The following is a 17,397-nucleotide window of genomic DNA, read 5'->3' on the forward strand; positions in this document are numbered from 1 at the left end:
CCCAAATATTTTCTATTTTTTTCTAAAAGTTTTATGTCTTTACATTTTGCATTTAGATCCATGATACTTTTTTTTTGTTGTTAATTTTTTGTATAAGGTATGAGAGTTAAATGAAAGTTTTGTTGTGGTGGTTGTTGTTGAGTCTTCCAATACATATATAAGATATGTTTCAATTTCTCTGCCACTTTGGTGTTGGCATCCATTGATAACATTTTTTCACTTAGTTTGAGATCTTACTAGTTCTTGGCATGACTAATTATTTCTTATTAAACCTGAACCTTCAAGCATTATGTTAAGGTATTCTGGATTTTATTTAAACTTCTGTTTTAGATGGATTCCTCTGACACTTCACTAACAGGGAAATAAGAGGGTATCATCATATAACTGCAAGGTTAGATAGCAGTACAAATTCTTTCATGGCCTCCTTTGATACTCAAGGGAATGGGTTAATATTACCGCAGAATGGGTGTGGAAGTTCATGATTCTCACTAGAATTTTCCTGATTATCTGTGTTCAAGGCTATGCAACTCAAAGCTTGGCAATACTTTCTAACTGTGTTCCATACATCTGTTGATATTCCTTAAAAGCACCCATAGAGTTTCTCGTGTGTGAAAGGGAGAAAGGGAAGTGAAATAAGCCACTGTTTCCTCAGACAGCCTTTACTAGTTCATCCAGAATGGCTCAGCTTTTACCTCTTTTCTGTTCTGGGTTTCAATGTAGAATTTTATTTGAAAAAAAAATTCTGCTGATTAAAAAATATTTGAAAATATGTAAAATTTCAACTTTTCTCAAATGAAATTCTACAAGGGAATTATGTTATGTCAGATATTATTTTAGTGACTGTTTTCTCAGTTCTCCCCAGAATGGTACATAGCTAGTAGCACTATAGATGCATAGATTAGTTTATTAACTACATAAACTAAATATTTTAGAATGTTGGAAATTAATTCTATTGTAGAAGTGAGGTGAGAAAGCTTGCAACTATCATATGTTGTCAAGAGTTTGCGCATGGCATATTCCAAATAACTAAGACTTTAGAAAAAGTATTAGCACTATTTCAAAAACAATTATACCAATTAACTTGAAAAAAGAAATGTGTTTTTGTTGTAAAGGAGAAAACACAAGTAGCTATTGAGCATTTAATCAAAATATGCTCTACCAATTACAAAGAAACAACAAACAGTTCTAACTATGCCAAATATCGACTTAAAATGTAAATACAAAGAATAAAGATAATATTGAGTTTGTTGATTGTATTAGTCTGTTCTCATGCTGCTGATAAAGACATACTCAAGACTGGAAAATGTACAAAAGAAAGAGATTTAATGGGCTTAAATTTCTACGTGGCTGGAGGGGCCTCACAATCATGGCAGACGGTAAGCAGGAGGAAGTCACACCTTACAGGGATGACAGCAGGCAAAGCTTGTGCAGGGAAACTCCCCCTTATAAAACCATCAGATCTCATGAGACTCATTCACTATCATGTGAACAGCACAGGAAAAACTTGCCCCCATGATTCAATTACCTCCCACCGGGTCCCTCCCATGACACACAGGAATTCAAGATGAGATTTGGATGGGGACACAGCCAAACCATATCATGGATGTTATGCAAAATTCATGAAAATATGGTTGGTCAAAACCTGAAAACCTTAACAATCAAACTCATAGAGTACCTATTTTCTCTGTGCTCACAGATGAAAAGGATATAACTTTTCATCCTATCCTAGATCTTTGTTTATTCTACATGAGCACTGTGGCTATGCCACTCAAGTTTGTTCCTACTGGGAGGCAAGAGTATTCCTAATGTGCTGTGGTACAAGATTTGGTACCATAACTACTGTGATTCAGAAGACAGAAAACGCACTCCTCCTTCCATTTTATCACAGGATGGCAGATAACACAATGAAATCAACTAATAGGGCCTATGTGTTACAGTGAAATGAGCCATTCAGAATCGACCTGCCCAGCCTGAAACCATGGCTTTTCCATCCTTCTTATCATCAAAAATCATGGATGAACATTGAGACACAAAGAAGCAAAACACATTAAGTGCAGTGAAAATGTCTGCTTCAATGAGCCTGTCAACATTGCCTGAATGATGAAACACAGATATTTACTCAGAGGACTCACTAGCACTATTAACAAGTTCTGTGGACTACTCAGTCTCTGAGTTTCAGTACTGACAACAACATCACATTCTAACAACCTTTTCTACAAATCAATGGTGCTGCCATCAGAGTCTCAGGCTAGTTAAGGGTTACAAAGATGAATATATCATAATAAAAATAATTTGACATACCACCAAAAAAGTTTAATTTTAAATGCTTAAAACTTTTCCTGCTTTCTCTCAGAGGACAAAGAGCCACCTTACTTTATTTCAGAAATGATTTTTTTTCTTTTAAACATCAAGAACCAGCTAAGACAAACTACACAGGAAATTATAAAAATCAATCTAGGGCCATATTTTTCATTGTAACCAGATCAGTATAGGACATAAGAATCCTCTTCACTAAAAAAAATATAAAGAAGTTTATGTATAAAATCTGGGTTATCAAAAACCAGCGGACACTAAATGTTTTGCTCCGTATCTTAATTTGATCTCAAAGACATATTAAAGCAAAAATAATTCTTTGAGGGCCCCAGCAACAACAGCAGAGAAGAGACCTGGTGATTCTATAGCTACTAGAACATCATCGAGAATAGCAACAAAATAGAGGATTCCCTTATAATATAAATGGGCATAAGATAGGCTATAACCCAAACTATGTTTCTTTTTTCTTTTTTGGGCTCTTTAGTGTTTGGTCTCAATTAGTTACCCTGATGACTCCATTGAATGTGGCAAAATGTAAAGGTTTCAGTTGCAATAAAACTATGAATCAGAAGCACTTCAACCTCTACCTGCTTACTGAAGCCATAAACAAGATCAGCACTAATTTTGCTCAGATCCCTGCTTTCCCAGCTTTCCATTCTCTGGAAAGATCCATATTCTTTGTATCCATACTGTATGAGTTGTTGGAAGATTCGTTAACATTTTAAAATAGATTTTTAGATTTTTTTTAAATGCATATTTTAAAAAAATTTTAAATGCATTTTGAAATTATATTTAAAATGCATTTTGAATATTATAGTTTTACACTATGGGTAAAACCACAGAAAAATAAAAATGTATGTTGTTTGCTGAGATCTTGGCCTTTTCCCTGTGCCCTTCAAATGGTGATGAAAAGGTAAAAACAGATTTAGTGTTCTAGTTCTATTCTGATAAAATATTTCAATTTTTTTGAGTTACTGCTTTAAGAGACACATTCATAACAAGGTTATTATTGCAATTCTACCTGAAATGTCAGTAATACTTTATAGAAACCTATAGAATATATAAATCGGTAGCACAAGAAGCATTGTTGAAAATACAGGATAAATTTTCATGTCCGTATGAAATTAAGCAAGACCTCTTCTGAAAATGGTGAGAGGGAGGGAAATTGAAAGGAATAAATGTTGGGCTAATTTATACTATCAATTGTTATGCCAGTGTTTGGAGAAAGAGTTTAAAATGAACCGAACACTGTAAGTGTTACAGCTAATGAATCATCAAGATTTTTAAAGGTAGCATTTTGCTAATAATACTAGTAAAAAATTAAATCTATATTAACAGATAAACTGAAATCAAACATATATTGTATTCAGCAAACAAATCATCATCAGAGGCATATAGGGATCCTACATTCAGAGTGAGAATTTTTCCTGCTTGGAGTCTACTAAAGCAAAATAGAGTTAGAAAAAAAAATTAAGTAATTGGGCTGTGCTTAGGCTATGGGGAAGAAATAAATACAAAGCTAATTGGACAGAAGAGTAGCAAGAAATCAGAGAAAACAGATTTCCTTGTTGCCAGGGGTGCTTTGCTTCAATAAATTAGAAAGGTGCAAATTACACTCCAAATTGAAATTCAATCTACTACCATAAATAGAAAAAATATATCTACCTTTGCATTTTAATCCATGGAACATTTAGATCTCTGACAAAAGGACCACCTGATGTCAGAGCTCTTTCAAATAAAATCCTTTCAAAGGCATATACCTTTCGATGAAATGAAGATGTGATGGAGATGGAGTCTTGATGTCTGTTTTAAAAATTGCTGTTTAAAAGAATGTTCTAAGAAGGTGAAACTTGTCCAAGGACTTGGGAAAGATTTAAGGTGGCAGCCAGAATCTATTAAAGGCTAGTTACTAAAGAGTAGGTAACACGTTGATCACAAGTAAGTGGAAAAAATTATAAAACACTGGTACATAAATATATCAGCAGTGATCTTACACCCCAAACCAAAATTTCTTAATATTTTTGTTATGATTCAGAAAATTTTCCAACATCTGGAAACTGTCCCCACTCTTAAAACCATGGGCTTTGGCTAACTGGCTAAGATTACTTTGAGCCTTAATATTACTATGATTTGAAGATGTATATCAAGAACATTAAAGCTTAATGAAAGAACCAAAGAACCAGTAGTTCTAATTTAAGGCCTAAGGTGAACTGGGGCAATGTGTTTGCTTTTTATTTGCTTAACATGTTATTAAATTTCCATTTTCTTCTAGGTCTATAATTTAGTGAGAAGTTTAAAAGCATAAATATTTAAAAATAATCTCATGACATTATGTTCAAAATCATTGTCAATTTCTATGATTATGCAAATAAAAATGAAATATTTTACATCAATTGACTGAAAAACATTGGGAAGATAGGTAAATGCCAAGTGTTAGTGGAGACAACATAAAGAATTAGAGACCCTCTTATACTACTGATGGAAGCATAGACTGGTAGAGTCAGCCTGGGATCACACTGGAACCAATCAGACAAATTAAGCATTATTTCATTCTATAAGCATATCATACCCTCTCAGGGTAATCATATCCCAAAGAAATGTGATGCTAGCCCAGATCATGTACTAGCATGTTCATTAAAATGTTATTTATAGTGGCAGAAATTGGAAGCAATTACTGTGACCATCACTATATAAAAAGGTGAAAAGGCAATAATACATACTGTTGACTAAAACAATGTAGACTACATACAACATGGAGATATCTAAAACTATGCATTGTCATGAAAAAAAAAATAGACTGTCACATTACATGAAACCCTTTAGTTGGATCAAAAGTATTTGCAAAAAATAAGAACAGAAAACCATTTTCTTAGATTACAACACAAAACATGTACACTAAAACTCAGTAGAATGATGTTATGGCAATAGGAAAAAGAGATCCTGATTATAAAAGAAAATAAATAGCAATAATAATAATAATAAAATGAAACAAGAATGACACTGTGCCATGATCTGAGGAACACAATAATCAACCTTCTAGATACCTGAGGTCTAGAAGAAATAAAGAAAATTTAACAAATATTTTATTTGAAATGAAATAAATTAATAGTCAAAATTATGCCTTAAAAACAAAAATTTCTACAGGATTAGTGCATGCTGATTACTGTATAGCCTCTATGTATGAGGCATATGCTATCCATTTTTAATGCATCATCTGTTTTCCTCTTCACAGTAATTCCATAAAATAGACATTCTTATCCTCAATTTAGATTTGGCATAACTGAGTCCTAAAAGGCTCATTTTTGTCCAAAGACCTACAGCTTTTTTTGTGTTAGAAGCAAGAGTCAAACCCAGATCTGTTAAGACTGAAGCTCATCTCTTTAATCTCTATAAAATGTACAGTCAAGTTTCTCAAAAAAGTAGCCCACATTTGCTATGTCTTATAAGAGGGTAAGACTTGTCCAAGGACTTGGAGAAGACTTCAGGTGGCAGCTAGAATCTATTATGGGACAGTTACTAAGGAGTAGGTAACTTGTTGATAAGAGAGAAGTGAAAAAAATTATACAACACTGGTTCATAACTATATCAGCAGTGTTACTACACCCCAAACCAAAATGCCTTTGGTTTGGAATATTTTTATTCCCTGTGCCACCCCCTCCCCCATTTTTTAAATTAATTTCATTCCCACGATCCCTAGACAAGTGCCCTCCGTAACTTTCCACATGATCTCATCATTACCAAATCCACTAACACTAACCTGTTGCATTGGATAATGATCAGCCTCTTGACCCCTTTCACTTTCGTCCACTACTCTCATCTAGTTCTCTTTGTTTCTTCAGAATACCCTGACTCCTTTGTCCAACTTGTTAAATGTTGATGTTCCCCAAGAATTTAATCTCAGTATCTTTAGGGACTGGTAGTCTCTCCACACGTTCACCATGTGATAATCTCAGGCAGTCATAGTTCGTACACTGATGACTTCTAAGTCCATTCCAAATCCACCAAACTATTGAAAGCAGACAATATGTTTTTCTTTTTGTCTACCTTCTATGTTCAATCACTGGACAAGTCTTGCATATTTTAGTTTTTAAACACTTTTCTAATTCATACACTTGTTTAAACCTATTAACACAACCTTGATTGAGACTTTCATTATTTCTTGACTACACTATCATAGTAGCTACTTACCTAATCTCCTTTTCTCTAATTTTGTCTTCCTTAACCTGATTAACCGGAAGTCATACTAATCCAACTAAACTACCAATGGGAAGCACCTCTTCCAAACTCTTCAGTCATTTTTGAATTCCCTACAGGATTATCTTAATTTCCTTCACAGACCAACAAATGCCCCTGTGACATGGTTCTTACACTGCTCTTGTGCATCCCATTTTATTATCTTGGGATACCGAACTAATAATTCCTTGCACCAGGCTGTTTAGTTCACTATTTTGTAACATGCTCTGCCCAGCAAATTCTTCCTATCTTTCTTTTCCTATTTTATACTTTTTTACTTTTAAAGTACCATCTTCTCCATAGAGCCATGTGTTAATACCTATGACCTATTATATCTTCTTGGGGGATCTTGGGCAAATAGTATCTAATAATACTTTTATCATATTACTAACATAGAAACATGTATTCTATATAGAACTTTTCTCCCACAAAAGAGTTCAGCATTGTACTAAAATTCATTTAACTACATTAACCTTAATGTAGGCTTGAGTGTATTGTGAGCATAAATTGTCATTTTAAATATATGGTTTCCTTTATGCAGAGTCTATAAAATAAAATTTTGCATTTTGATTTGAATTACATGTAACATTTTGGGGGAGGTAAAATTGAAAGCAGAATATAGCTAAAATCCACAGGATCTTAACGGTTCTATAATTAAAACTAAAAATTCCAATACTACTTTCCCAGAAACTGATAGAAAAAGTAGACCAAAAAAGGAGTAAGTATATAGTCAACTTGAAAAACACTATCAACCAACATACACACTTGATATTTGTAGAATCATCTGCAAAACGTAACTTCTTTTAGGTACACATGAAAAATTCACAAACATAGACCATATGTTATCTCATAAAATGGGTCTCAATCAATCTGAAGAAAATTAAAACATACATAGTATATTCTCTGACCACAACAGAATTAGAAATTGATAATAGAAATATACCTGGAAAATTCTTAAATATTTGAAAATTAAACTACATACTTATAAATAAGTTATCATTTAAAGAAGAAATCATTACAGAAATTAGAAAACATTTTGAACTGAACTCTAATTACAACTCATGAGGTCAAAACCTGTGGGATGGGCCGGGCATGGTGGTTCAGGCCTGTAATCACAGCACTTTGGGAGGCAGAGGCGGGAGGATCACGACGTTAGGAGATCGAGAACATCCTGGCTAACATGATGAAATCCCTTCTCTACTAAAAAAATACAAACAAAAATCAGCCGGGCATGGTGGCGGGCACCTGTAGTCCCAGCTACTCGGGAGGCTGAGGCAGGAGAATGGCGTGAACCCGGGAGGCGGAGCTTGCAGTGAGCGGAGATCGCGCCACTGTGCTCCAGCCTGGGCGACAGAGCGAGACTCCGTCTCAAAAAACAAAACAAAACAAAACAAAAATAACCTGTGAGATGCTGAGGAAGTAGTGTTGAGAGAGAGAGAGAGAGCTTATATTAAAAAGAAAATACAGATAACATCAATGTTTTCAAGTATTCACTTGAATAAACTAGAAAAATAACAAATTAAAACCAAAGCAAAGAAGGAAGAATTTAACTGAAAGAATAATTAAATAATCAGTTTTTATGTTTATAAAAATGTTTAATTATCTCTTATCAAATATATTTAATACTGTATAAAGAATAATACATCATAACCAAGTACATTAATTTCAGAGATGAAAGGTCAGTTTAACATTCAGGAATCAATCATGAATTTTACTACAATAATATAATAAGGAAAACATAATCATTTCAAAACATACCGAAAAATAACAAAATTCAAAACCCATTATTGATTAGAAAAACTGTCAGTAAATATGAATAGAATGAAACTTTTAGTTTAGTAAAGGACATGTTAATTGTGAAAATCTGCATGATTTTCCCCTAAATTTCCAGATTAGCCAAGGATGTTGCCTCTCACTACTTTTATTCACTATTGTTCTGCACTAGCTGAGTAATAGGAAAGTAATAAAGACTTGCCGATTGGGCCGGGCGCGGTGGCTCACGCCTGTAATCCCAGCACTTTGGGAGGCCGAGACGGGCGGATCACGAGGTCAGGAGATCGAAACCATCCTGGCTAACACGGTGAAACCCCGTCTCTACTAAAAAATAAAAAAACTAGCCGGGCGAGGTGGCGGGCGCCTATAGTCCCAGCTACTCGGGAGGCTGAGGCAGGAGAATGGCGTGAACCCGGGAGGCGGAGCTTGCAGTGAGCTGAGATCCGGCCACCGCACTCCAGCCTGGGTGACAGAGCGAGACTCCGTCTCAAAAAAAAAAAAAAAAAAAAAAAAAAAAAAAAAAAAAAAAGACTTGCCGATTGGAATGAAGAAATAAAACATTTTATTTAACAATGACATGATGATCTAGACAGAAAAAAACCTGAGGAATCAACCAAAAACTACCAAACTGATAAGTGAGTTTAGCAGGGTAACAGTTCACAAGATGAATATAAAAAGTCAATTGCACTTCTGTATACTAGCAATCGACCATGGGAAATAAAATTTTAAAATGCCACTTTCAAAGGTATAAGATTTATAATTGGAAGTAAATTTAACAAAATATGTATGTAACATATAAATTACAAATGACTGGGAGAAAGTAAAACAGAGTTAAATAAATGGAGAAGTATACCATGTTGTTGGTTTAAAGGATATATTATTAAGATGTTTATTTCTCCCCAAATCTATCTATAGAGTCAAAACAATTCCAATTAAAATTCCAGCATGTTTGTTTGTATTAATTGATGTTAATTCTGAAATTTATATGAAAATGCATGGAAGAATACCCAACATGATTTAAAACAAACAGAAACAGAGAACTTCTACATGGCTTTAAGACTTACTATAATGCTATATTAGTCAAGGGACTGAGTAAGAATTAATGGAATAGAATAGTGTGTCTCCAAAAACACACTGACATATGCTTGGAAAATCAGTTTTTCATAAGGATGCTAAGGCAATTTAATGGAGAAAATAAAATATTTTCCCCCCAAAAAAACAGTTAAATAATTAAATATCCACATGGAAACAAAACAACCTCAAAAATACCACATACCACACATAAAAATTCACCCCAAATGTATTATAGACACAAAAGTGAAACTAAAGCTACAGAACTTCTAGAAGAAAACATAGGAGAAAATCTGAATAACCTTAATCTAAGGAAATATTTCATGGAAAGGACACATAGATGATTAGTAACAAAAGAAAAATATATTTTGGAATGTATAAAATGTAAAGTCTGCTTTACACGAGAGATTGCTATGAAGTAAAAAGATAAGTCAAATATTGACATAAAATATTTGCAGTATATATCTGACAAGAGCATTTACATTAGAATATAAAACAAACTTTAAAAATCAGATGAAAAAGTTAAAATATGGACAAAAGATTTGAATACACATGTTACAAAATATGCTAAAAGCTAATAAGCATATTAAAAGATGTTCTGCATTATCGCAGAGAAATACAAATTAAAATCACAAGGAGATACAAGCAGACCCCTACAAGACTGGCAATACCATGTGTCTGTGAGCATACAGAGCAATTGGAATTCTTGTGTAATTCTTGTAAAAACATGAAATAGTAAATCCGTTTTGGAACACTGTTCAGCAGTTTCTTACAAAGTCAAATGTCCACTTACTATATGACCTAACAATTCCATTTCTCTATGTTTACCCAAGAGAAATAAAAACATGTCAACAACAAAGCTTGTACAAAATTTTTAGTGCAGTTTTATTCATCACAGTCCTAAACTGGAATCAATTCAAATATTCTTCAACAGGTGAATGGATAAGCAAAGTTTCATACATTCCTAAAATGAAATATTAGTCAACAATTAAGCCCTCTGATACACAAAACGGCAAGGATGAATTTAAAAAAAAAATGAGGTCAGATACCGAAGAGTACCTTCTGTGGTATGCCATTCATTTGAAATTCTAAACTAAGTAAACTCATCTTCAGGGAAGTAGATCATCCCTAGGTGGGATTCACTGGGAAGAAGCAAGAGGGAATTTGAGGACAAGTGTTGGAATATGTTTTATATCTTGATTGAGGGGTAGTTTTTTGGTATATATATTTGTCAAAACTCATCAAACTGCACATTTAAAGTCAGCATAATATGCTTTATGTAAATTTTACCTCAGTAGTGTTGATTTTCAAAGTTACTGAAACTGTACAGTGTAAAATGGTAACACACTATTTACAACAATCTGATAATCGGGAATAATTCTGAAAGAATTGAATTGTGGTGATTTAATAAGTGTCAGTCACAAATACTTTCTGAGAATTTAAGTAAAACACTTTGAACTATAATTTTAAGTGTTTAAAAGGTGGAAATGGAACTAATATTTACCGGTTATATGTTATTCAGTGAATTATTTCATCTTTTCCTGACTTTGAGAATGCAAAATGAGAGACTGAGAGATGGTAAGAAAACTAACCAAGGTACACATTTTCTGCAATGGCAGATCTAGCAGTAAATCCAAGTCTATCTGATTTCACAAATTGATTATTCATGTAATTCCATGTTGAGTTCCTTTGTGGAAACTTAACATCTTTATGAATATCCCCTATGTTGTGAGGTGATATTTTGAGTTCCCAGAAATTCCATGAGACATTGGGCAGTGGGAACTGTTTTAGAAATATTTAACATAAAGCTTTCCTCTACTTTTCTTCAGAGATTTTTTTCTGTTTGCCCAGAATTTGTGACTTATCCTAAATTTCAACGTTAAACCTCACTAATTTGGATCAAGGAGATAACAGTTGGGATAAATGAGTGAAAAGTCCAAATTATAAGATACTCTTGAAGAAATGTAGCTTCATCACTTTTAGATAGAGGGTGTAACTTGAACTGTCCTAATCCAGTCACCTAACAGAAGTTCTGTAGTAGAACAGATTAGAATGATTTCCAATTAACATACCAAAGCATTCTAAAATCCTATTGATTGAAGATTGTATTGCAGATTCCTTTCATGTGAAAACACTAAGTTGTTTAAAATTTAGTTTGTATCCCTAACATAAGTATTTTCATTTTATATCTGATTCTTTTAGACATCTTTTTTGGAAAACAAAAAGAATAAAATTTCTAAAAAGTCACTTTGGAATTTTCCACAAATATTAAATTAGTAAAAGCAGAATTAGAGAGGCTTAGCTTCAGAAAAAAAAAAATTCAAAGGTAGTTATTAAAATGTCTAAAATCTAGACTGATGGTAAAAGGCTGATATCAAAGTTAGCCCCTCTGAGTTGAAAGAGAATTCATATGTATGACAAGTTCCAAAGATTCCTCTTGCAAGAGAAAATATTTGCAGTAGGGGACAGAGGAAAGCCTCTTTTATATTAATTTCTTGAGCTGCTTGGAGCCAGAACCATCCCCTCTGCTGTTCTCTGTCACTTTTGGAGGTCTTTGAGCCAAGCCCAAGCTGTCTGCCTGTCCCAACAGTGGTGTTTTCTCTTCAAAGAACCGTTGCCACAGCCTCGCAGTTCTGTGCAGGAATTGAAAAGCCTTTGAAATCGGTGCAGCCTCACTGCACAGCTAGTAATAAGCATTAGAGAAAAACATGCAGCTCATTTGTTTAAAAGTTCATTCGCTTCAGTGTGATTTAGACAGATGTGAGGTGGGTTTTGCGTAGTGCTGCTCAGCCTGATGGCAAAGTAGAGCTAGGTCTCCTTTCAAAGACTTCCTCAGTCCCTGCCCATTGCTGAGTTTCTGCAACAATGGGGCTTTGAAAGGGGAAAAAAAAAAAGGAAGAAGAAAAAGAAAGAAAGAAAGAAAGAGAAAAAGAGAAAGAGATGACACCAGTGGGAGAGGCTGACAGCTCAGTCCAAACTCAAACAGCCCTTCTAGTGTCCAGGACAGAGGTGCACGTCTGAAGGTGGGGATGAGGTCTGGGTTCAGAACAGCCCAAAGAATTAATTTAAAAGAATTTCCCCACCCATTTTCTGTAAAGGCAGCAGCAAGCAGCTCTGGTAAAATAGTTCCCAGATCACAGGGCAGTTAGCCATGTAGATTCTGCTGTATTCCCAAAGAATACAATTTCCCGGAAATAAATCTGAAAAACAGTTATTTTCTACCAGGCTCAAAATAACAAATAAAACCCATCCATATTTTTCATTGAATAGAGGATCTGAACAATCAACACACATTACTAACAACAGTTTATTTCCTCTAGAAACAATGCTCTTTTGGAAAGAGGCGTGTGTTTATTAGTCGTGATGCCTGTAGAGTAAGTCATTTTGAGATGTGCAGCATTCAGTGCAATCAAGATATGTTTTTGCTAACCTGCACAGACATATTGATAGCATTGAGGTATGATGCTAATTCCACAAGCAAATGGATCTATTGTTATGATCTTGCTGAAAGCTTAGAAATTGCTTTTATATTTAAAACCTTATTTTGAGAGCTGTCAGGCTACAGATAATACAAATCCAGTTAAAGTGTGCCAGGGATTTTTGAAGTAAATCTGAGCAGGTACAAATGAAAAAATATAATGTATATAATATGAATATGATGTATTTAAAAATGCATTTCTAAGTTAGCCTTTTAAATTACACCAAATGTGTGTACATAATTAGAACAACCATATAATTTTATAGCTTGTAAACTAAAAGAAAGCTTCAAAGAAATGAGAAAGCTTATTAGAAATGGGGATAGGGGAAGACAATAATTTAATTAGAACTGAAATTGCCACATGCCTATTATTAAACAGTTGTATGATAATTTGAGTGTGGCTAAATCCAGTGAAAATTTAGTCACCCACTGGAATGCTTTGTGAATGAATAGAACTTAGCATATCTTGAAGATCCAATGAAGCAATCTGCGAATTAGGTCTGTGGAATGAAAAGACTGTGAGTGAAGCATAGGGGAGAGCCGACTTGGAGTTGAACAAGGGCGTTTGAATCCTGTCTTCATTACCTACTAGTTAAATAACCTTGAGCAATAAGTAACTGGGCTTCAGGATAGATTGCTCAGAAAGCAGATTCTGAGATACATTCTAGCATTCAGGATATTTATGAAGGTATGCCCTTGTGACCAACACTTGTAGAAAAGAGAGGAAAAAGACAGGAGTGGGCGGAGGAAGAGTCAAGTTGCAATGCCTGTCTTACTAAAGCCCCAGATGAAAACCACAGAGCTCTGGAGCTCAAGTGGCTCTTTAGGGATAGCCACCTTTATATTCTAGCATCTATCAGTCATTGGATGAGGAGCACTTAGAGAAGGGGTTTAACCTTGGGAAAGGAGCTCTCATCAACTGAGAAAGTTCCTGAGGAGCTCATACCTGAAGACCATCTGCCGATAGTACTCCCAACAGTGGCGGATGTGAGTGGTACGTGTTAATGTCTACCAGAGTAATGGTTCTCAGCCACAGTTAGCTTTCTATAAAATGGATATAACAGTACCTACAACTCATAGGTTTGTCCTGTTGGACAGTGCTTAATAAATGGTTGCAATTATTATACATTTCAAAATGGACATCATTATTTGAAGGGCAGACTAGAAAATCACCCTACAATTGATTACATAAAATAATATTAAAGTAATATTTTAGTTACTAAAAAAGAATATGTACTACTAAATGTTCATTACTGTTCTCCTTATTATTTATAAATATTGCAAAAGGTTCTAAATAGGTGAATAGCATCTCGGGACATTTAAAGAGTGCAGCTAATTCTCAGCTCTTAGTGGCTCAAATATACAGCCTGGTGCATAATCTGTCATAGTATTGTTTGATATATTAAAAGTAATTGCTTTGATGCTGTTGAATATGACATCATAGACAGTGGCTATTGTGTCCGAACTGCTGTCCCTTAACTTTTATTAAATCAAATATGTAATACCATTGATCTTTTCTGAAGCACTCTAATACTTCATGGTGTCTTCTTGTACCTGAGACCAAGTGTTAATGCATTATTTTTTCTATTCATAGTTTAGCAATGCAGGGATATTTGCTGTTTAGCTGTAAGGAGCTGACTCATTTTTTAATGATACTATCATTTCATAGATAGGCTCTGTTTGTACTATTTGAGTGTTAGATACGATGCTATAAAAAGAAACTATATGTACTGTACACTTTATTTTTTTCTTTTTGTTGCATCTAAATATTAAGACAAAGTTTATTAAGACAATAATGCAATAGAAAATGCATTGCCAATGTACTTCTTCAATGTTTCAGCAGCATAGTATTTTAAAGTCTGTGACAGTCTGAAATCTTTATGTCTCACGTGTGATTTTGAGCAATTATCACCTAGTTAGAAATATAAACCCACACACACAAAAAAAAGGTCACAAAAATTCTTTCCTTTGCAGATTCAGAGCAAAAGAATGTTAACCTAACACAGGTATGCTCTAAGAAGGATTGCAAAAAGTAAAAGGAACTCAGAAAAAAAAAAAAAGGTTTAAAAAAAAATATTGATTGATAAATGAAAAGAGTCATCTTGCATATTCTATTTTCTTAATCAATGATGAATTTCAGTGTGTTACTTTCAGAGAAAAGCAAAATTATCACTGATATGTGTGATAGTATATTTGTAGTCCACTTTGTCACAAAATTTTTCATGCAGAATAAATGGTTGACAATGATGAGTTGTCTTACTGCCTTGTAGCTGCACATGAAAATAGATACTTGCAGTATTTTGTAAAGTGTCAAAAGTTAATCATTCTTTGGCCTTAATCATAGACGTTTAGATTTATTTTACTCTTAGTATTTTAAGTTGCCTTGTATTAATTTATCTTGACTAACAATTTTATGACTGAGTCAGAATAAAACTCTTTTGATCTAGGTTATTGTTCAGTTATATCTACCTCACAATGTTCAAAGCAACTATCATAATGAAGATGGACCTGTCTTGAACGTCAAAATTCTATAACACAGAATATTTGGGAGTGGGGAGGTGGACATGATTTATCACCAGTCTGAGATAACAGATGGAAAGATAGGTGATTATAATAAGGATGAAAGTATCCTGAGAAAACATACATTGAAAACAAAGTTGCCTAAAAGGAGCCAGTACAGTGAAAGCATGGCAAGATGCATGGAAACTAGCAATTCGTTCCCACAAACTCATATGGGATATCTTCTTTGGGGCAGGCTCTACCCCGCATAATACATGTGCATTTGATGGATGGTAAAATTATAGCATTAGAAAAATAGACGCAATTTTTTTTTTTTTTTTTTTTAGACGGAATCTGGCTCTGTTGCCCAGGTTGGAGTGCAATGGTGTGATCTTGGCTCACTGCAACCTCTATCTTCTGGGTTCAAGTGATTCTCCTGCTTCAGCCTCCCAAATAGCTAGTATTACAGGCACCTGCCATCATGCCTGGCTAATTTTTGTATTTTTGTAGAGACAGGGTTTCACCATGTTAGCCAGACTGGTCTTGAACTCCTGACCTTTGGTGATCCGCCCTCCTTGGCCTCACAGAGTGGTGGTCATCGCGCCCAGTCAGATGCGGGGATTTTATCAAGGCAAGGCTCTCATTCTCTCTTTAGGATTCTAGACAAGAGACAGAGAAAATGTAGTGATGTTTCTAAGGTAACAAAGTTACTTAATGGATTCCGAACAAAAATTCCAATCTCTTGACATCAGTTTGGTACTCATTTTCTTCACCATTCTAGATTCTATTATTATGGATATTTCTAAAAACTATATGCAGTATTTTCCAACATTAGCTTTATGTGCGACATGATGGAAGAATCTTTCCTGGAGCATGCTCATATTAACTTGCTCGGATCCTAAGTCAGCCAAACATATTAAGATGGGATTTAAAAAATAAGGAGAGGGACTTTGTGTTACAAGATGTTTGATAATATTACAAAAATCACAAAAATAAAAATGTTTGTAAGAGTAGAATTAGACACATGAATGGAACCGTTTTTAAAAAAGTTTTATTAGTAAGGTATGATGACGCCAGCAGATCAGCACTTGACTGGCATTGAAAAGACAGTTTGTAACTCACAGTTTCCAAGAGAAAGGGAGATGTCATGCCAGGCGAGGCCACATGAGAAGGCACTATAATCAGTCAGGAGACAGGAGTAAAGAAGAATGTGGGTGGAAGCCTTTATTGTGGTTTCCAGAGGAAGGAATGGAGGAGGCAGGATAAGCAGGCATAAGATTGGCCGGTTTGAATAATTTCAATGGGCTCTGCGGTGTAGGAATTTTCTCTAGTTTTCTGGTACTGGCACCTGGAGTGATCAGGGAAGGGAAATAGTGGCCCAGAGTGTGAGCAAATAGAGGAGGTGATGGGGTTGGGTGAGCTCTGGATTGTTTGGTTTGTATGGGAAAGGCACATTTCTGTGTGCCTATTTTTAAATAGTAAAAAAAGTCATTTACTATTCCAGGAATTGGCTAGGCCTGGGACAAACAATCCCTTCAGAGTCAGCAAGTCCCCAGATGTCAAAACATCAGAAGTGGTTAATACAAGAACAAAACAGAATGTCTAAACACAGAATCAAAAATACCATGCATTTACTATAAGATTAAGAGAGCTTTAAAATTAGCATGAACAGGGCTGTGAAAATGTAGGATTTACATGTAAACTTTACAAGTTGTAATATTTACATGTATCAAAATATAATAATAATAATAATAAATAGAATTTTATTAACACAGATTAATGAGGATAAATGTGTGTCAACTGTTTTAAGAGGGGCTTTCTCAAAGGGTATATCTACTTTGAGGTGCTTTCATGGAACCAATTCTGACACCTTAAATGGCCAGGAAAATGGTCCAAGAATGTGAAACCAGATTAATATGAAAATACTCTTTCAAACGTCTTCTTGTCAAAATTTTAGAGACTATCACATTTTCTTCTAGATTAATGTGATATCATATTTATTTTATGGAAGATAGTCTTTCATAAACTAA

The sequence above is a fragment of the Macaca fascicularis genome, chromosome 8 (genome assembly GCF_037993035.2).
Source record: "Macaca fascicularis isolate 582-1 chromosome 8, T2T-MFA8v1.1".
In the NCBI taxonomy this organism is placed as follows: domain Eukaryota; kingdom Metazoa; phylum Chordata; class Mammalia; order Primates; family Cercopithecidae; genus Macaca; species Macaca fascicularis.